This window comes from Saccopteryx bilineata, chromosome X, assembly GCF_036850765.1.
Source record: "Saccopteryx bilineata isolate mSacBil1 chromosome X, mSacBil1_pri_phased_curated, whole genome shotgun sequence".
NCBI classification, from domain to species: Eukaryota; Metazoa; Chordata; class Mammalia; order Chiroptera; family Emballonuridae; genus Saccopteryx; species Saccopteryx bilineata.
This window is the reverse complement of record NC_089502.1, coordinates 116,226,655-116,249,503: the sequence shown is the minus strand read 5'-3', so window position 1 is coordinate 116,249,503 and position 22,849 is coordinate 116,226,655. Positions and strand designations below refer to the sequence as shown.

General features: G+C 36.1%; 1 pseudogene; it reads left to right on the top strand.

The window, feature by feature from the left end:
• The first annotated feature begins 4,319 nt into the window (after positions 1-4,319).
• Positions 4,320-22,849, top strand: part of LOC136317811 (probable 18S rRNA (guanine-N(7))-methyltransferase pseudogene) — a 97,128-nt pseudogene continuing 78,598 nt past the window's right edge.

The following is a 22,849-nucleotide window of genomic DNA, read 5'->3' as shown; positions in this document are numbered from 1 at the left end:
CAAGACTTTATCTATAACTTTATCAGGCATTTTATATGAGTCTTTGCAATGTACAATCTATAAATGATACAGATGAGAAACCTGAAAGAGAAAAATGTGGCCTGACCAGGCGGTGGTGCAGTGGATAGAGTGTCGGTCTGGGACGCGGAGGACCCAGGTTCGAGACTCCGAGGTCGCCAGTTTGAGTGCGGACTCATCTAGTTTGAGCAAGGCTCACCAGCTTGAGCCCAAGGTCACTGGCTCGAACAAGAGGTCACTCGGTGTGCTGTAGCCCCCTGGTCAAGGCACATATGAGAAAGCAATCAATGAACAACTCAGGAACCACAATGAAGAATTGATGTTTCTCATCTTTCGCCCTTCCTGTCTGTCCCTCTCTCTGACTCTGTCTCTGCAACAACAACAACAACAAAAGAAAAGTGTAAAAAATTTCCATAAATGAGTGTTATTCTTTTTCCCTTTTCACAGGTGAGGAATTTCTAACCTATTTAAGCTGTGTTTCCCATGTACTTATAAACCTTACCACTGTCCAAACTAAAATATTAATATTCCCTCTTCATGTAAAGAAAAACCACAAAGCACCAGAGGAACAGAACAAAATAAAAAGATGTGAAGTCGAGGGAGGTCTCTAAACAATGGTTTACACCAATATTTATTGTGTTATTCAAATAAAAAAATCCTCATGTATTTTTTTTAAAAAAGAGCATATTGCTTGTATATGTAAAATATCTGCTTTCTCTGAGTCATATACATACCTCTCATTCTTTTTATATTTCCCTTCTAGGAAATGAATCACTATTTAGTTTTTTAAAAATTGTATCATTTAAGAAAAGGTTAAAGGTTAAGCAACCAATGGAAATTGGATAAGAACAACTGTAAGACACCAAATTCTTGGCTGGTCTGATTCCATTGATCACAGGGAATCACACTGCAACTGACCCCTGAAGGAACCAAGAGTATAACCTCAGAATTCACTCTTCAGAGTTGCTTTCCTTCAACTGTCCATTAGTGGCATAATTTCCTCTGACTGTTTATCATCCCTGGAGGCAGCACCTACTTCACAAATATAAAAGTTCTCCTTATTACAACCACATTCTTTATTCAGTTAATTATTCAATTATATACACAATTTAGTAGTCATTTGTTGCAAATTTATTATGAGCCAGGCCAGCACCCTGTTAAGGAATGAGGATATAAAGATGAAGGAAATACAGAACTCCATCCCTTCCCTCTGAGTTCACAGCTTATCAGGAATGTTAATTGTGGAGTAACAAAACGGGGTCAGTAAGTGAGTAACAAGGAAGGCTAACTTTTATTGAGCACTTCATATGCGCTGCTTACTGTAACTGCTTTCTCCATTAACTCAGTTAATCCAGGCCATAAACTGTGGGGTAGGTATGATCCCTGGCCTCATTTTACAGTTTCAGTAATTGAAATGCAAAGAAAGGACTTTGTTCAAAAAGCAGATAAACTGTGGAACTCCCACTGCAACCTGGGCATTCTGGCTTCCAGAACGCACGTTCCAGCCCTGGTACAGAGGCTGGAGCACATGTCATCTACAATCCTACTGTCTCCTAAAACTTCACTAGGAAGTCACTCAAGTTGGGTCTAGAAAAAGAGGACAGATTTGTAAACCAGTTCAAGGGCCACTTAGGTGGCTCAGAGAGAGTCTTTCTGGCAGAAGGAAGAACCAAACTAAAAAGAACTTAAATGGCAGACTTGAAGAACAAAAGAAGTCACTAAAATTGTGGGGTGAAGGTGATACCTGGGATGGGCAGCAGCAGTGTTTCTGGGGAAAATGGAAAAGGAAGAAGTTTGAGAGCCAACAGGTGACTGCTTAGAAACAGGGTCCTTGGCCACTTCACTGTCTCCCTGCCTTCACCTGTCCACTTGTCCGCAGGTGAGGCCCTTAGAGAAGCTGGGCTGGGCACTGCTGTTGAATGATTCTTACCTCCACCGCTTGGTATTTTTGTTCCTTTTTTAGGACACTATGGCTGTCATCAAAGCCTATGTAGCTTCTGCTGGTTATCACTGCCTCGCAGATGCTAAATCTCTGTTATCTGAAGAAATTAAAGATTATTTTCTTCTTTTCTGTGTTATGTGCTGTTAGGTATGGTAGGAGAGGGCAAGTCAGGGAATGTAAAGATCCTACTGCATTCTGCTTTTATTTTATAAAGTTTCAGAAAAATTAGCTTGTTGAGAGTGTACTCGCATTTTTTTCCCTTCAAACTCAGACATGAGTTTAGACACAGCTACCATCCTACACTGGTATTAGAATTATTTCTCTGCTAACGGATAAAGGTTTGGCTTGCCTACTTGGTTGAGGCTTCCTTTAAAAATATTATCTCCAAGAAATTTTCTAAGTGTTTCTTGTAATCAGGGTTCTGGTTGCTCATTTGCCTAGTTGATTAGACTGCCTGGACAGGCATTAATCCTGTAACACATAAGCATGGCTTCCACTACCACCCTTGCAATCCATGCATTGCACCTGAAATAATGCAATACTGTTAACCATCGTTAAAGGCCTCTTCTCCCATTATTCCATTAAATATCCCCAATCTCCCAGCATCCTCTGTTCAGCATTAAAAATAAAAAATAAATAAATAAACATGTTGCAGTCTTTTGAGGAAAATACCTTACAAATACAGGAGGGTACCGAAATCAATTTTGATAAAACATAAAATGCTAGGTAGGCACTTAGTAGACCATTAGCACTAAAACAGGGATAATCAACTAGCCGTTTGGAGGGAGAAGCATGAGTGGATATGAAAACAGATGTGCTATTCAACAAGAGTCTTGAAGGAAGAATCAGATAATCAAGACATGGGGTAGGAGTTAAAGGGGGTGGGGCTAGGGCAAAAGTAGGGATTGTGAGCAGTCTGAGAGAAAAAAGAGAAGGACCAAAGATACATGGATGCTCAATAAATATTGAATGGAGAAGAAAAATGTGAACAGATAATAATAAACTACGTTTTTTTTGTTATTTTTTTTTTTTGTTATTTTTTGTATTTTTCTGAAGTTGGACACAGGGAGACAGTCAGACAGACTCTTGCATGCGCCCGACCGGGATCCACCCAGCACGCCCACCAGGAGGCGATGCTCTGCCCATCTGGGGCGTTGCTCTGTCGCAACCAGAGCCATTCTAGTGCCTGAAGCAGAGGCCATGGAGCCATCCTCAGCACCTGGGCCAACTTTGCTCCAGTGGAGCTTCGGCTGCGGGAGGGGAAGAGAGAGACAGAGAGGAAGGAGAAGGGGAGGGGTGGAGAAGCAGATGGGCACTTTTCCTGTGTGCCCTGGCCGGAAATCGAACCCAGGACTTCTGCATGCCAGGCTGACGCTCTACCACTGAGCCAATCGGCCAGGCCCATAAACTGTGTTTTTATAATGCTTTGCTTCTTCTAAAATATATTTACATAATTTATTTAATTTTCACAATACTCATGTAAGAAGGCAGGTATTTAGATCATATTTCACAGATGATGAATTTGAAGTCCTAAGAGATATAAATGACTTATCTAGTGACACAAAAGTGACATAAATACAATTCCTCTGAGGCCCCATAATCATGTCATTGCCACTTCAATGACTGCAGAACGTCCATCAGAAGCAGCAATGGGGGCAAATGTGTTCCCTTGACCTCTCCATTTCTGTGCGTTAGCTTCAGCTTCCACTTCAGCTTTTAGTTTAAATACAAAACAGCGAAGGCATTGTCTGAAATGCTCTTTGCTGATGAGTCATGACATCACACCCAGAAACTTGAGAAGCCAGAACAATTTGTGTGGACATTTTAATTGTGAAGTAATCATCATGGCCACATCTGTGTTCTGAAATGCTACTATGAAGCAAACAAAATAAAATTATAAGACAAATTTTAATATTGAAATTAGATGTGATGAAACATATTACTATCTTTACATGAACTGATAATGCACAACACTGTTTATTGTACTGAAAGGTGTTAAAATTAATTGTCTTCTGGGTGAGAACAATACCCCTTGTCCTCTAATAGTTACCAATTTTTCCCACCCATTTTTGTTAAATCTTGCATATATCATCAATGATTATGATCAAGGTGAACATTAGCATTGTTATTAGCAACAGCAGACAATATCAGGACATTTGCTTGCAGAAAAGGAACAACTCAACTCAAGAAAGAAAGACATTGTAATTTGTTGTGCAAGTAAAAATTTGCATCAAATACTGAATGAGAGCATGATGTGGAGAAACGGTTGTTGATCTGTGTTTGTTTTGATTCCCCAGCTTCACAGGGCTCCCATTGTCAGCTTTTCCCTACTGATCTGCCCCCTGGTAAAGAGGGAGCCATGGCACTCTGGGTCACCAGGAACACAAAAATTAATGCTGAAAATAAGGTGAAGATTGGTATGGCAGGCACAAAGCACATGCCTATGGTGACTGTTGCAGCCTCCAAGGCCAGGCTGAGACCAAGAACAGCTCATGGAGACATCGGTAACAAGTCAATGAACAGCCACAGGTCAAATTGCCTTGGAAAAAGGAGGTAAAAGTTTAGCTGCTGGAAAGGTTTGAAACTAAAAAAAAGAACCAAACAGAGATGAGGAACTTAATACATAAATTGAAAAATTAGGTAGCAAGTTAACTAATGAAACAGGCCAGATAAGAGCAGAGAATCAGAGGCATCGAGACAGGCAACTAGAGATGCTACAAAGAGAAGACGAGAGAGAGTCAAAAAATAAAAATTGATAGACATTTACAATAATTGTCTAATATGATCAGAAAGAGCAATATAAGAATAATGGGTACATCAGAAGAAGAAGGGGAGAAGGGAGCCTATTCAAACAACTAATTGATGAGAACTTCACAAGCCTATGGAAAGAGTTAGTGTTTCAAACCCAAGAAGCAAACAGAACGCTGAGTTACCTCAACCCAAACAGACTTACTCCAAGGCACATTGTAATAAAACTGTCAAAAATCAATGACAAAGAGAATCCTCAAGGCAGCTAGGGAAAAAAGAGCGTAGCATATAAAGGAAAGTCCATTAGGTTATCATCAGACTTCTCAGCAGAAACTCTACAAGCCAGAAGAGAGTGGAGCTAAACATTCAGAATACTAAAAGAGAGGAATTACCATCCAAGAATACTATATTCATTAATGTTATCCTTCAAATATGATGAAGAAATAAAAACTTTTCCAGATATACAGAAGCTGCAGGAATATATCACCAGAAAACCCCCAATGCAGAAAATACTCAATGGGGTTATTCTATCAGATACAAAGAACAAAACAATAGAAAACTACAAGTAAAAGATCCAACAAGGTTAAAATAAAAACAAGGATAATCTGTGACAACAATGATATAAAACAGGAGAGAATAAAGACCTGTAGTAGCAAAGGAGAACTGAGTGCAGAAGCACTCATAAGACAAAGGACTCTTGTACATAAGGAAGTTTTTTTTTCTCAACAACTTAATGGTAACCACCTATGAAGAAAACAAAACTAAAATACATAGCATTAAAAAATAAGAAGAATTGGGACATAAGCATGAAATACAACCAAGCAAACAAACAAACAGACAAAAACTGACAGAAACCCAAAAGAGAGAGAGAGAGAAAAAAAAGGAGGCACAGAGCTACTAGAAAACAAAATATAAAATAGCTATAGGAAATTCTCAAGTGTCAGTAATTGCCCTAAATGTAAATGTACTGAACTCACCAATAAAGAGGCACCGAGTAGCAGACTGGATCAAAACGCAAAACTCAACCATATTCTGCCTTCAAAAAACACATCTAAGGTGCAAGGATAAAAGTAGACTCAAAGTGAAAGGTTGGAAAATGATTTTCCAAGCAAACAATAGAAAATTAAATGTAATGAGGTGATATTAGTCAATAAGAGTACATGGATTTCAGGTAAGTATTTTTATAGCATTTGAAATGCTGTGTTGTGTGCCCATCATCCGAAGTCAAGTCATTTTCCGTCACCATATATTTGTCCCTATTGACTCCCCTGCCTCCCACACTCCTCTCCCAAACCCTTCCCTCTGGTAAACACTTCACTTTTATCTATGTCCATGAGTCTCATTTTAATGAGAAAAATTTAGGAGAACAGAGCACTACGTTAATCCTTATTGAAAAGATAATAGAAAGGTTTGGAAAATATCAATGAATCAATTACCATTTACAAGGTGTAAGGAGCATTATATGGGTACTGATTTAACTAAATCTATACATATTCTTTATCTTGTCATTGTAAAATTGATTTTGGAACAAGTTTGTTGCAAATGAAGGAAATTCTTTTGTAACTTTCTGTTTGCATTCTCAGTTTTATTTTTATGTTTAGTGCAATGTAATCCTTACCCTTGACACTATAATTATTAGGAGCGTATTGTACATGCTTTTTTATATAGACAATGTTATCTGTTAAAGCATTTATTACAGGAAATTGTAAAACAAAAATTGTAAAACACACACTAGCCTGCTGATATTTAGCTCAATATCTATTTTGCCCTTGCAAAAAGTGGTAACACATCTACTATAATGTGAAATAATTGATTTACTTATCAGTCAGAAAGCTTTTTAGTTCTAAATTTTCTTTTCGAAACTCTTAGCAAGAATAAATTTATGACTCTTAACAGATGAATGTGTTAACAGAGATTTTTTTCTTCCACAGTGAGTGATAAATATAAAACCAATGTTAATTCTGGCTAGTAAGATTAGTACTTTAATTACTTATTCCTCTCTTTGACTATTTGACAACTGCCCTGAGATTTACAGAATAAATAAAGGAGATTAATTGCTTTCTTTTAGGGGGAAACAAAGTTTGACATGTCAGGGCTCAGAACTGAGTTAACTCTCCAGCTAGCTCCTGAGCTTTTGTCTTTATCCTTGTCCCTACTTTCTTAGAACAATTGCCTAGAAATACCAAGAGCCCCTTTAGAATTCGGGACCATGTCTACTCTTGCTATTTTCCTTACTAAATATTGATGTCCTAACTGGAAAGCCAAGATCATGGCTGGTGCCCAGCATTTGCTGAGAGTTCTCCACAAGTCGCAGTGTCTGTTGGTCTGTCTGAATCGCCAAACAAGATCTTCCCCAAGATTTCCTGAGCACTTGCCAGTAAAAAAACCCAACTATACACTGGCTTTTGTGATGTTGTGCCTTGATTATACCCCACTGTGAATAAAAACAAATGTAAAATCCTGCAGTTTGAATCATGTGCCTAGTGTTGCTTTTCCATCTGAGTGTAAGACTCATTCTAGCTAAAGGCATGAAGACAATTTACCAGGTTTGAATTGTCTGGGGAATTACTTTGTAAATTATATAATTGTCAAAATATTGTACTATGCTGTAGACAAGAAACTAATAAAAAATAATATTGAATGTCAACCGTATTTGAACAACAACAACAAAAAAGCCAGAAGGTGTCAGGTTAGTAATTGGATAGTCTCAGGAACAGAAAGGTAAAGAGAAACTCAACTGGTGAATTTGCTATCTTCCCTTATCCTCACTACTGAAAACAGCTTGCATTTAATTGTAATAGGATTGAGGACAAGTTACCTCAAAAGATGCTACTTTGCATATTGATTATTTTGAATTAAAATTACTTGAAAAGTGGCTGTTGCAAAAAGGACATTATGACCCTATTATGTTCTCCCTGAAAGCAGGAACTAAATTTCCCATATAAAAAGTATCCTCCTTAGCACTGGCCAGTTGGCTCAGTGTAGAATGTTGGCCCAGTGTGTGGATGTCCCAGGTTTGATTCCCAGTCAAAGCACACAGGAGAAGCACCCATCTGCTTCTCCACCCCTCCCCCTTCTCTCTCTCTCTCTCGCTCTCGCTCTCGCTCTCTCTTGCTCTCTCTCCCTTTTCTTTCCTCTCTCTCCTCCTCCCACTGCCTCAATCATGGCTCCAATGGTTCTAGCATTTGGCTCCTGGTGCTGAGGATGGCTCCATGACCTCTCTGTTCAGAGCAGTGGAGCTGCTGCTCCAGATGGGCCCCCTAGTGGGCTTGCCAGGTATATCATAGTTTCAGTGCACGCGAAGAGGGAGAGTCTCTCTGCCTCCCTGCCTCTCCACCCCTCACTTAATAAAAATTTAAAAATAAATTTAAAAAAAGGTATCGTCCTTGAACCAAGACATAAAGATTCATTCTTATTGCCAGAAATGAAAATTATGGCCAAGAAGACTGTGTAAACAAACCCTGTTTCGATTATTCACTAATTAAGTACCCACGCCTAAGTTTCCTTGTTCTGGGAATTCCTAAATGTATTGTTCCTTTGTCTAAAAAGTAAAAAAAAAAAAAAAAAGCTGCCTGCTTTGGCCACTTCTTAGGTCCCACATCTACAAGACCTCTATAAGTATAAATTAATTTTTTTTCTTTCTCCTGTTAATATGTCTTGTGTCAATTTAATTATTAGACCAACCAAAAGAACTTAGAAGGGTAAAGGAATTTGTTTCCTGCCTTAACAATTGTCACAAATATAAACTATAATTAAAGAGCAAACACGGTCTAACAAATATAACAGAGACAAACATATAGAATGACTTTAATGTCGTACTTCAGCAAATAAAGCCTAAATCACTAAAAACATAAAACTTTGATCAATAGTTTTAGAGGCTGATTTTTATTATTTTCCTCTAAATATTGCTTTATGAAAACACTTTATAAGTTCTAACGTAGTTTTGGAAAGCACAATACTTATTATTGCAGAAAATATGAAAATCAAAACACATCAAATAATCTCCTTACTTTTTGAAAGATAAACTGAAAGGTAATTTATGAATTTACTGTTTGCTTTACTGCTGCAACCATGGACTATTTTACAGTAATTTGAACCTTAGTTGCCTAAATTCCCACAAGTTATATAACCTCTTTGGCCCTCAGTCAACCCATCTGTAACATGATACTTAAAATATATGATTCTTTTTTTTTTTTTTTTACTCTTTTTTTGACAAAGAGAGAGATAGACAGGAAGGGAGAGAGATGAGAAGCATCAGTTCTTTGCTGTGGCACTTTAGTTGTTGGTTGATTGCTTTCTCATATGTGCCTTGACCGTTGAGGCTACAGCAGACCAAGTAAGCCCTTGCTGAAGCCAGCAGCCTTGGGCTCAAGCTGGTGAGCTTTGCTCAAACCAGATGAACCTGCGCTCAAGCTGGCAACCTCGGGGTCTCGAACCTGGATCCTCTGCATCCCAGTCTGACGCTCTATCCACTGTGCCACCACCTGGTCAGGCGAAAATATGATTCTTGAGGGACTAAAAAGCAAAAACATGTGTGAAGTGCCCTGCAAATGCTAGGCACACAGTAAACAGTGCATGAAATTACTATTACTATTACTGACCACAGAGCTGTCACACACGTCTGGTCACTATGTAGCAAATCTGTGTATTCTATGACGCTTAAGCTCCAAGACTCCAAATTTGCTCTCTTCTGTCCTCTATTGTGGGCAGCTCCAGATGTTATCAACCATCATGTTTCCTAATTTTACTGGACACATCTCAAGGAACCTAAATTTGTACCCTGGGGTCTTCTCCTTTATTACAGGGGAGTCTGCAGTCTCAGCAAACTGAAGGTGATGCTAGTGTGAAATGATGAGGCTCACATCTTCTCTTGGTTTCATTTACAAATCAGTCTGCTTCCCTGACGGTCAGTCTTCGAGTAGCTCAGTGGGGAGACAAAGAAAAAAGAAATTCTTGCAGTCTTACACTTTGTTTGGTTTTGGCTTTGACAATGTTGACTTTTATCTGAATCCTATGCTTCTGGAGAAGAGCAATGGTTAAAGAGATTCACCCCCTCCAAAGTTTGTGTTCAGGGAATGGTTTACCACAAAGAACTATCCTTCCCCACAAGCCTTAGATAAGGTTAACAGATGTTTCCCTTCTCAAAAAGGCATATTTTGGGGTGACAAACTCTGCTCCCCTTATTACTACAATAATTGAGTACATCGATTTTTATGGTCAATATTTGTGAATATTTTCTGTATTAATAAAAATAATGTGAATTGTGCTGTTTTGGGGTGAGATGATTTATACATACAAACACATAACCATTAGGTCATATTTCTTAATGACATTTAAATCTATATGCTAATTGATTTTTTGTGTGATTGTTAACAAAAAAAGGAGTATATTAAAACCTCCCACAATGACTGTGAAGTTCATCCCTTTCTCACTACAATTTTGTATGTTTTTGCCTCTGTGTGCATGTGTACATGTGCACATGTATGTGTACTGAGGATATGCTATTATTTTATCTTCCTGATGAAATTAATCATTTATCTTTATGAACTAACTCTATCACATATAATGCTTTTAGGCTTAGCAAATCTACAGTATGGCTGTTTATGGCCATATATAATTGATTTTTTTTCTTTCCCTTTTTTTTTCTCCCATTCTGCTCAGCACCAAGATGACTTTCTTGCATCCCCTGTAAATAAGTGTAGTTTGAATTTTCTCTGATACTAAAGATGTAGACCTTTTGGATCACAGACTTCCCTCCTTGGGCAGACCTTGACTCTTGGCTTCTGTACCCACATTCCTTCTTTCCCTCACTCCTACTTAAGCCAGAGAATCTAACTCTCAAAATAAAAGGAGCTCTAAGTCTCTCAGGGTTTAAGGGGCAGTGAAGTGAAACTAATTTTTCTGCTTTCTGCTAAACTCCCTGGGTTCTCACTGAATCATGTAGTCTCAGCCTAAAGCTTTTGTATCATCTTACCTGATCTTCAATGTTTTTAAAGTGATGTTTTATAAATTTTATCCAAAGTTTTGAATTACTTTTAGTGGAAAGTTAATCAAATAATTCCACTCTAAACAGAAATAAAAATTAAACAAATACAACATTTTAGTACAAAGGTTCAGAATGAGTCATCCCATGATGTACCTCTGTGGTGAGTGGATTGTTTGGAGCTAAAGACAAACAAGACTCTGCGACTTCAAAAAAAATTCTACTCCACATTAACTATTTAGAAAAATTTGAATTAAGAACCATGCCCAGAGATAACCTTTTTTACCTATCCATAGAGCCGGGTAAATTTCTAATTACTGAATATCTGCTCTTCTTATCATTATACAATGGCCTTCCTACCCTCTGGAGCCCCAAGATTATCTTCTGGTTAGAATGTTATATATATCTTATTTACCTTTTCTATCTTAGAACTTTTTATTTACGTGGGGTCACTGACTATCGCATGTATGTGCGGTTTCCATATATTTGTAAATAATTAAATTTGGTGGGGTTTTTTTGTTAATATGTCTCATGTTAGTTTAATCTTTAGACCAGTTGGAGAACTTTGAAGAGTAGAGGAAAATTTCTTTCTCAGCCACAATACCAACATGCGCAGTCTCACACTAGAAATGATGACAGAGAAAAAGTAGTTGTAAAGAAATTCTGACTGTCTCATGTTGGCTGCATCCCCAAATTTCTTGCAGTTGGATGACTGAGAATGAGGCAGATTTTGAACATTCTGAGATTCCCAGTCTTTCACAAGAGAGTTTGAGGAAGGTTCCGTGGATGTGAAAGGATTCGTTGTTTTAGATAAGGAAGATGACATTTATCTCTGTAGATCTGGCATCAGAGATCAGGTTAGAGAGAAGACAGCAAATGGAATTGATTACAAAGTCAGAGGTATCTCAGGAAAGGCAATAGTGAGCAGAAAAAGGCTGTGGACCCAAGACCAAACCAAATGTGACACATGTTCACAGTATATGTATCCCAGAGGAAAAGAGATGGTAAAGATGGAAATCTAAAATACCCTTCTTAAATAATACTAAGAAAAAAATTAGAAATTACCAAGTTTACCTATTTATTCAAATTTTTATGTGTTCTTTGCTCTGCAAATTGAAAAATAAAGAATAAAATATGGTACTTTAACTGTTTGCGCAAGTTACATCTCTGCCCACCAAATGTTTTTATTAAGCTAATTGTACTGTAAGTGGGGGCTAGTCTGAGATTCCAAAGATTTTTTTCATTTTTATTAAGGTGGAATTTACATGACATAAAACTAATCATTTTAAAATGAACAGTTAAGTGATATTTAATACATTCACAGTACTGTGCAACTATCATCTACAACTATCATCTATAAGTAGTTCCAACACATTTCAATCATTTCAAAAGGTAATTCTGCAGCTATTCAGCAGTTATTTACCATTTCCCTCTCTTGATAGCCCTTTGCAACTACCAGTCTGCTGTCTGTCTCTATAAATAGACCTATTCTGAATTTTTTCTATAAATAGAATCATACAATATGTGACATTTTGTGTCTGGATTTTATCATTGGGCATAATGTTATTCAGGTTCTTCTGCACTATAGCATGTATTAGACCTTAATTTTTTTCGATGAACAATATTCTAATATATATACATACATTAATTTGTTCATCTGTTGATGTACATTTGGGCTGTTTCCACATTTGGTTATTGTGAATGGTGTCACTATGGACATGTAAATGCATATATTTAAAATATATATATTTATTTAATGGCTTTCTTTTAATTCTTTTGGGTACATGCACATACTTAGGGTTGCAATTGTTGGAAATATGGCATTTTGTTATTTAACTTTTTGAGGAACTACTTTCCACAGAAGAGAAGCCATTTCACATTCTCATCAGTAATGTATAAGTGTTTTAATTTCTCCACATACATGTCAACACTTGTTATTTTCTGTTTGTTGATTATTGGCATTCTAGAGAGTGTTGGTTAGTTTGCATTTCTCTAGTGACTAATAATGTTCAATGTCTTTGCATGTCTTTGTTGTTTGTTTGTTTATCATTCTTGGAGAAATGTCTATTTAAGTCTTTCAGCCATTTTTTCAAATTAGGTTGTTTGACTTTTTGTTGTTGAGTTATATGAATTTTTTATACATTCTGAATGCTAAAATCTTACCCAATAGACAGTTTGAAAATATTCTCTTACATTCTGTAGATTGTCTGTAGTATAGTTAATTTTTATAAAGTCTAATTTATTTATTCTTTTTTTTATTTTGTTGGTCATACTTTTGGTTTCTTATCTAAAAATCCATCAGCAAATCCAAGCTTATAAAATTTACTCCTTTATTTCCTTGTAATAACTTTATAGATTAAAATTTATATATTTTACCTATATTGAGTTCATTTTTGTATGTGAAGTAAGGTAAGAGTTTAATTTCACTTTTATATATATGTTGATATCCAGTTATCTCAGCAGTATTTGTTAAAAGAGAATAGTCTTTCTACTTTTTATGGTGTAATAGAATGAATTGTATTCTCTAGCAATTCATATGCTGAGCCCTAACCCATACTGTGTTTATATCTGAAGCTGGGCCTTTCAAGACAGGTAAGTCAACTTAAATGAGGTCATACATATTAGGCTCTAATCCAATATACCTGGTGTATTTATAGGAAGAGAAAGAAACACCAGGGATACACAAAGAGAAAAGACCATGTGAGGACACAAGAAGATAGCCATCTGCAAGCCAAGGAAGGTGGTCTTGGAAGAAATTAACCCTGCTGGACCTTGACCTTAGGTATCCATCCTCCAGAACAATAAATAGCAAATTTTTATTTTTAATTTACTCAGTCTGTGATTTTTTGCCATGGCAGCCCTAGTAGACTAAAACAGATGACCTTGGTACCATTATCAAAAATCAATTGACTTTAGATGTATAGGTTTATTTTTGCACTCTTAATTCTATTTCATTGTTCTTTATGCCAGCAGCACACTGCTTGAATTACTGTAGCTTTTTAACAAGTTTTGAAATCAGAAATGCAAGTCCTCCGATTTTGGTGTTTGTTTTTTTTTTCTTCCAGGATTGTTCTGGTTATTTGTTGCCCCATGCAATTCCATATGAGTTTCAGAATTTGATTCTCCATTTTTTTTTCATATGAGAGAGGGGAAGATAGCAAGACAGACTCTTGCATGAGCCCTGACTGAGATCCACACAGCAACCCCATCTTGGGCCAATGCTTGGGTACTGAGCTATTTTTAGCATCTGTGGCTGATGCGTTCCACCAATGAGCTATCCTCAGTGCCAGGAGCCACACTCTAATAAATTGGGCCACTGGCTGCGGGAGGGGAAGAGGGAGAGAAGGATGAGAGGAAGTGGGAGAGAAACAGGTGGTCATTTCTACTGTGTCCCCTGACTGTGAATCGAATGCTGGATGTCCATACACCAGGCTGATGCTCTACCCACTGAGCATCAGCTAGGGTCAATTCTCCATTTTTTTCTACAAAAAAAAGTACCATTGGAATTTTTATGGTAAAGACATTGACATTGTAGATTGCTTTGGATAGTATTGTCATTTCAACAATATTAAATCTTCCAAACCATGAACACAGAATATTTTTCCATCTTTCAGGTCTTCATTAATTTATTCAGTTCTTCTTAATGAATTATCCTATTTGTCACAGTAAAAAATTCTTCTTTATACCTTGTAACAATTTTTACATAAATTTTAAGTCTTAATTTTGTTTGATTTTAGTATATTTATTCTAAATTTCTTTTGATCACTATTTATATGTAATACCTTTTTCCATTCTTTTGATTTCAACCTATTTTTGTCTTTGGCTCTAAAGTGAGTCTCTTATACAGTGCACATAGTTAGATGATTATATATATATTACAATATATATCATATATATTATATTATATATTATATATGTATGTGTATATATATCCATTGTATAAATATCTGTTAATTACTAAGCTTAACCAACTTACTTATAAAGCAATCACTGATGAAAGAGAATTTATTTGTGCCTTTTTGATATATTTTTTCCTGAATTTCTTTCTCCTTTTTTCCTCCATTTCTTTCATTTATGCTTTCTTCTGTTTTTAATTTTTAAAGTATATCACTTTGGTTTTTCTATGATTTCCTTGCATGTATATTCAAAAAATTATTTTCTTAGTGGTTATATAAGAATTGCAATTAGCACACTAAATGTATAACCATATAGTTTGAATTAATACCAACTTTCTTCAATAGCATACATAAACTCTGTTCCTACATAAATCCTCTCACTTTTATGTTATTGTTGTCACAAATTACATCTTTATACACTGTATGCACATTAAGGTAGATGTATAATTACTGTTTTATACATTTGCATTTTAAGTTATGTAAGAAATAAAAAGAAAAGTTACAAACAAAAAATTCAATTCCATTGTATAAGTTGTTTTGAATAAAATATTCATCATTTGAATAGAAACTTAATTGACATACTCATCAAAGTGTAGAGACAGCTGATAACAAATAAATAACTTTTTTCATCAGGGAAGCAGAATTGTTGAAAATAAAAAATATTTATCGAGTACAGTTACCAACTACAAAAGGACAATTATATCCTATCTTTTGCCTCTGTAACTGAACTAAAATTAGATCTTGAGTTTTTATTTCAGCTCAGTAACAAAAAATTTAATTGTTCAAAATTAAAGGTAAATTCTAGTTTGAAACTCAACCGTTTTTAAGGTGGCAGTCTCTAGTTCAGGGATTTCCTGTGTCTCTTTTCTTTCTATTTGCCCTGGAAGTGATCTATGTTCCAGGGGAATTTATAAATATGCTGGCACTTGGGGATATATGTAACTTATTATACATAGCTCAACACCAGAACCAACTAAAAACTGTCATTAGGCAAGATAAAATTGTATTATTGGTTGACATCTAGCCACTGCCTCTGTGGTTCAAATGTCCATAACCTTGTGTTCTGTTGAACCCAGTTTATTATACACCAATATCTGTCTCCATTTTTCTTCATTTTTAAGGTCCCTCCAAGTCTCCAGCACACTTTTAGTCATTTTTATGTCCCTCTGAAAGGTGTAAGCCACTATTGGATGTTCCTATAACCACTACATTGAGTGCATACACTCACAATTTATTACTCTAAAATGAGGTGCCAAAGTAGCCTTGGGACTTCTCCAAGAGCCTTACACTAATTTTGTATTTAGGTCCCAGTAAATCTGTCTGGATTTCTATCATACAACAAGCCCTAGGAAACAGGCTGGAAACATATAATCCACAATTTAACATCCTTGATCAATTCTGCTAATTATTTCTAATTTTCTAAAGGTAAGACATGGGTTCTTTATCAGGACAGGACAGGAAACTGTTCTTACATCTTTATACAACTCTTAGTAGAACATAGATAGCATAATCTCTAGGTCTGCTTCCTTCAAGGGTGAGTTTCTTGGAATGCCAGGTTTTCCTTGCTCTAGTGTGTTCTATCTGTTTAAACAATCCACTCAAAAAACTAACTTGCCCTGGCCGGTTTGCTCAGTGGTAGAGCGTCGGTCTGGCGTGCAGAAGTCCTGGGTTCGATTCCCGGCCAGGGCACACGGGAGAAGCGCCCATCTGCTTCTCCACCCCTCCCCCCCTCCTTCCTCTCTGTCTCTCTCTTCCCCTCCCGCAGCCAAGGCTCCATTGGAGCAAAGATGGCCCGGGCGCTGGGGATGGCTCCTTGGCCTCTGCCTCAGGCACTAGAGTGGCTCTGGTCGGGACAGAGCGACGCCCCGGAGGGGCAGAGCATCGCCCCCTGGTGGGCAGAGCGTCGCCCCCTGGTGGGCGTGCCGGGTGGATCCCAGTCGGGCACATGCGGGAGTCTGTCTGACTGTCTTTCCCCGTTTCCAGCTTCAGAAAAATACAAACAAAACAAAACAAAACAAAAAAACGAACTTAACTTCTGTATTCTCAAGTGGTTTAACCTTTGCCTGAATCAATTATCATCAATGACCCAATGTATAAAATATTCCAGATTATTAAAAAATGGGAGAAAGAAAAGCTTTGGTTATGATGAAAATATAGTTTCCTGCCACAACTACAACAAAGATATGTGGATAATTAAATTACTGGATTTGGGATAATATTTTGTTTGGATCTATATAGTAGCATATGTTTGAAATATTTTATTGTGAGAAAATTGAAGTTCTGATATGTTAATTGATGTGACTGAGAACCCAGTGCTAATTAATAACAACTCTGTGTACAGAAAAGAAAAATATTTTTTTTCTTTCTGGAAGCTTGAGAACTGGAGCAGGATAAATAGAAAGAGGCTTCTGGCTAGCTGAATATCAATAATTCAAAAACATGATTGTGCATTGTATTCAACTACACGGCTTTTAAAAAATATATATGACTTTCTTACAGCAAACATATAGTTTCAGGATGTCTGGGGTAGGTTCCTCTTACCCCTGTATTTAAAAAATAATCTCCACAGATAATTTCTATGCTTTATAAAATAAAGTTGAGGAGCATGCGTAATGCACATTCAATCTGCCTCAAATGTTACCTTTCCTGGGCTTCCTTCCAGCAGCTCTTTCCTAGTTTCTTTCAGCACCTGAAGACCATCTGGGCAGCAGCTGAGTCAGGCATCAGATGCACAACCTTAGGCAGTGTTTTTCACACTTTTGTGGGTTTCAGGATCATCTAGGATACTTGTTAAAAATACAATTATCAGATGCCACTTCCCAGTTGCATGAACTGCTTTATGGACATCTGATAATGAGTAATTAATAAATGAATCTATGCTAAAATTTGATCCAAAGCCTGCTTTATTATCACCTAGAAGGGAGGCTGTGGGCCCGTTGCAATTTTTACCTTCATCACATGTTTGGTAGATCTTGTATATATACCGAAAGAACTGAAGTTCGGCACAGGGAATACAGTCAATAATATTGTTATAATTATGTATGGTACCAAACGGGTACTTGACTTATTGTGATTATTGTACTGTAAGGTAAAAAAATGTGTAATCACTATGTTGGATATCAGAAACAAATATAATATTATATGTCAATTATAATTTAAAATTAAATAAATAAATAAAATTACACAGAGAAACAAAAAATAAAAAGAAGAACTTAATAGAAGCCTGTGACCAAGTTAGTTAAGGTCTTAAGACTTTATTTACCCAAGAGAGTGTCTCCAATAGTTGAACTCTCCTTCCTATGGAGGCTGCAAATAGTCTGTCTCCTGGTCCTGGTTTTGGAACATAGTCTGGCAGAGAGTGGGAAGTAAGCATATTTGCCTGTTGAGAACCTGGCAGGATGGCATGTAAAAACACTTTCCAAATTATTTCTATTTCTGAGCCTGCCCCTGGACATATGAACTGACTTCCACGCCTGGAAAATAAGCTGTAATGTTTGCTCAGTAAAGAGTTGGAAATCACTGTATTTGTTGATTGATAAATGCCTGTTTGCAGAATGGAGAATGCTTTCCATGCACAATCTGTCTCGCAATAATCCTCAGATAACACAGATGGCTAGAAAGTTTGGTCCTGAAAAGCTCTGGTATCCCAGGGGCTTGTGTAGGGTTTAATTACTTTACAGGTAAAACAGGGAACAGATGTATAACACCAGGTGCAACAGTAGAGTGAACCTCAGTATCAGTCCAAACCATCACTTCTTGGCTCTTTGTATAAATCCTGTGAACACATAAACGGGAGGCCAACATTTTGTGTGGTGAGGTCCAAGGCTTGTACTGCCAGATGAGGCAGGTGAAAACCATTAGGAGGAATACTTTGTCAGGATAATTATTAGGGCAGCCTCCTGAAACCCAGCAATCTATTTATTAGTGTATATGTATTGCATGTATATGGTCTTTGTGTATGTGTGTGTGGTCAGAAATCTTGGGGATTATTTTTAAATTTGAAAGTAAGAATTTTTTCATAATTTTTTTAAAATTATATTTATTGCAGAGAATTTCTGTGTACCCCAAAACTTAGTTTCTCTTCTTGTTAACATCTTTAGAACCGTAATACATTTGTCAAAACTATGAAACCAACACAGACATATTACTAATAATGAAATTACAAATTATATTTGGATTTCATTAGTTTTCTTCCACTTCTGATTTCTTTTTTGTTACAAGATCTAATCCAGGTCACCACATTACATTTAGTTGTTATGTCTCCTTTGTTACCTGGCTGTGGCAGTTTCTCAGATTGTTCTCATTTTCCATACACTTGACAGTTTTGAGGAGGACTAGTCAAATATCTTGTAGATTGTCCCTCAATTTCACTTTGTGATGATTTCTCATGATTAGACTTAGTTATGGGTTTTTATAAAGAATACCAAAAAAGGGGAAAGGGGAGGGGGAGGAGCACAAAGAAACTATTTAGACAGAAGATGACAGAGGACAATCTGGCTTTGGGTGATGGGTATGCAACATAATTGAACGACAAGATAACCTGGACTTGTTATCTTTGAATATATGTATCCTGATTTATTGATGTCGCCCCATTAAAAAATAAAATTATTTTTAAAAAAAAGAATACCAAAGTGGTAAAATGTTGTTCTATTAACATTATATAAATGTGTGCACACTGTCAACAGGACTTATCACTGGAGATTTTAACCTTGATCCTGGACCAAATAAGCATTTGCTTAATTTCTTCACTGCAAAGTTACTCTATCTCCTATCCATATCCTTATTATTTATTTATTTATGTATTTATGTATTTATGTACGTATTTATTTATTTATTTTGGCATCATGTCATTAACTCTAGCCCTCTCAACGTGAGTCAGGAAAATTTAGATGTACTTCCTGAGAAGTAGCTAATCAAATTATTTGGAATTATTTTGTAAGGACGATCTGTATCCCTTCCACTAATTATGTATTTATGTATTTATCCATTCAATCATTTATTTATTATATCAGTATAGACTCAGGCATACTGCTTTTATATTACATATTTTATATACATAATATGTATGGGATTGTTTTTTTAATTAAATTAGATTTCTTTCCTCATTGTTTTGTAATTTTTCACCTATAGATCTTGCACATAGTTTGTTAGGTTTTTACCCAAGAACTTAATTTTGGGGGTGCAATTGCAAATGGTATTATCATTTTGTAATTTCAAATTCTATTGACCTTATACCATGTGACCTTGCTGAACTCACTTAGTTGTGAGAATTCTGCAGTAGATGCAGATTTTTTTAGATTTTCTACATGGATAATCATGTTATTTGAGAATAAAGAAAGTTTTATTTCTTACCTGCCAATTTGTATATCTTGCATTTCTCCTCCTGCCTTACTTTCTAGATAGTACTTCTAATAAATGTTGAATAGCAGTGGTCAGAGAGGGAACCTTGACTTATTCCTAATATTAAAGTGAAAGCACTTAATCTTATAATATTTGTACAATGTTAGCTCTAGAATTTTTTTGTAAGTACCCTCAGTTGTGTTAAGAAAACTCATTTTTCTGCTATTGTTTTTGAGTGCTTTTATCATGGATGGATGTAGAATTGTTTCAAATAATTTTCGGCATCTATTAATATAATTATATATTTTAATTTATTTTGTTAATATGATGAATTATATTAACTCATTTTTGTGTGTTGAATTAGCTTTGAATTCCTGTAGTGAACCCCTCTTGGTTGTGATGTATTTCCATTTTTATATGTTTATGGATTCAATTTGATAATATTTTCTTATGGATATTTGCAACTATGTTAATAAGAGATACTGGTATATACCATAGCTGCATTTTATTTTAATACCTTCATTTGGTTTGCTTATTAAGGTACTGATGACCTTATAAAATGAGTTTGGAAGTGTTCTCTTGTTTTCTAGAAAAGGTTGTATAGAAATGGTCATATTTCTTCCTTAAATTTTGGTAATGTTTCTACAGTGAAATGACTCAAATTTCTGTTTTCTTTTCTGTGGGAGTTTTAACTATATATTCCATTTCTTTAATAAATTTAGGACTATTCATGGTACCTATTTTTGTTTGAATGACTTTTATTACCTTGTGACTTTCAGGGAATTGGTCTCTTTCATCTAAGTTATTGAATGTATGGGTATAAAGTTGTTGACAACATTCCCTTATTATCACTTTAATAGCAGTGGAATCAGTACTGTGTATGTATGTATGCATGTGTATGAGTGTAAAACTATCCCTTTTTAGTAGACATTTGGAATTTCTTCTTTTTCTTTTTTGTCATCACAAATAATGCAACAGTGAGCATTTTAGCACTTATTTCTTTGTATATGTGTGTATTATTTGGAGGATAATTGGTGAGCCAAAAAGTATGTGTTTTTAACCTATTTATAATTATTATTCAGATATTGCAAAAATTACCTTCTATTTTTTCTCAACAACAGTATATGAGAGTGTCTTTCCCCCTATATCTTCACTAATAATTGATAACAAGAATTACAACATTATTGTAAATCTTATAGAGGAAAAGTATTTCACCCTTGTTTGATTTTAAATTTATCTGATAATCAATGAGGTTGTCTATATTTCAAATGGCAACCTAATATTTACACTTGATTTGTTTGAATTTTGTGAACTTTCCCTTGAATTGCTTGGCTTATCCATTTAATTTGTAAGTGTTAATTGTGTATTGGATATCTGTCTCTGTGTGTTGAATATGATAAAAATCTTTTCTCCCAGTCTTTTAACTTCAAATTTTATTAATTATTTTTTCGTACAAATGTTTTTGATTTTTGTGGGTTTTTTTGTATTTTTCCGAAGTTAGAAGCTGAGAGGCAGTCAGACAGATGCCCGCATGTGCCCGACCAGGATCCACCTGGCAGGTCCAACAAGGGCTGATGCTGTGCCCATCTGGGGCATCGCTCTGTTGTGGTCGGAACCATTCTAGTGCCTGAGGCAGAGGCCATGGAGCCATCCTCAGCACTGGGGCCTACTTTGCTCCAATGGATCCTTGGCTGCAGGAGGGGAAGAGAGAGATAGAGAGGAAGAAGAGGGGGGAGGGTGGAAAAACAGATGGGTGTTTCTCCTGTGTGCCCTTACCGGAAATCGAACCCAGGGCTTCCACACACCGGGCCGACACTCTACCACTGAGCCAACCAGCCAGGGCCCAAATGTTTAATAAGACAAAGTCTATCGATCTTTTTATGGATTTTAGATATTGTGTTTTGCTTTAAAAATAAATATGTGCTTAATATACATGTTATCATGAGGTACAATAAATAAAATAGAAGATTACACTTCAATTTGCTGACAATGGTTATTTATAAGAAGAAAAATGTAGACCGAGGCATAAAGAGGGGTTTTTAAGTAAGTTTCCTTGTGTATAATTGTGATGCAATGCATAGATATTTTATAAAATACTATATCCATGGATTAGCTGCATATAAAAAATAACCTTCAAAAGCTATATGTAAAAATGAATCTTTTTCTCATTCTTTAATTTCTACTGTACTTACTTTTTAATTGAATTTATTGAGGAGACACTGGTTAACAAAATTATACAAGTTTCAGGTGCCCAATTCTGCAGCCAACCTTTATTGTTTGTTCATCCCCCAAGTTCAGTCTTATTCCATCACCCTGTATCCCCCCATACCTTCCTCCACCTCCACCTCCTTGGCAATCACCATACTGTTTTCATGCCCATGAGTTTTCTTTTTTCTTTTTGTCTCTGCTACATCACTGAGCCCTACCTAAACACCCTCACCCCACCAGACAACTATCAACTTGTTCTCTATGTATGAGTCTGTCTTATTTTTGCTTGTTAGTTCATTTTGTTCATTAGAGAGAAATCATACAGTACATGTCTTTCTCTGATGAGATTATTTTACTCTCTGGGTCCATTCATCCTGTAGCAAAAGAAAATATTCCCTCTTTTTTGTGACCACAAAGTATTCCATTTTGTAAATGTACCAAAGCTTTTGTATTCATTCATCTACTGATGGGCACTTGGGCAGTTTCTAGGTCTTGGTAAAGAACACTGCAATGAACGTAGAGGTGCATATTCTATTGAATTAGTGTTTCAGAATTCTTAGGATATATTCCTAGAGGTGGAATCACTAGGTCAAAACGCAATTCCAATTTTAATTTTTTGAGGTTATTCCATACTGCTTTCCACAGTAGCTTGCCAATGTTCATTCCCACTAACTCTACTCAACAGTTCCCTTTTCTCCACCCCCTCACCAACAC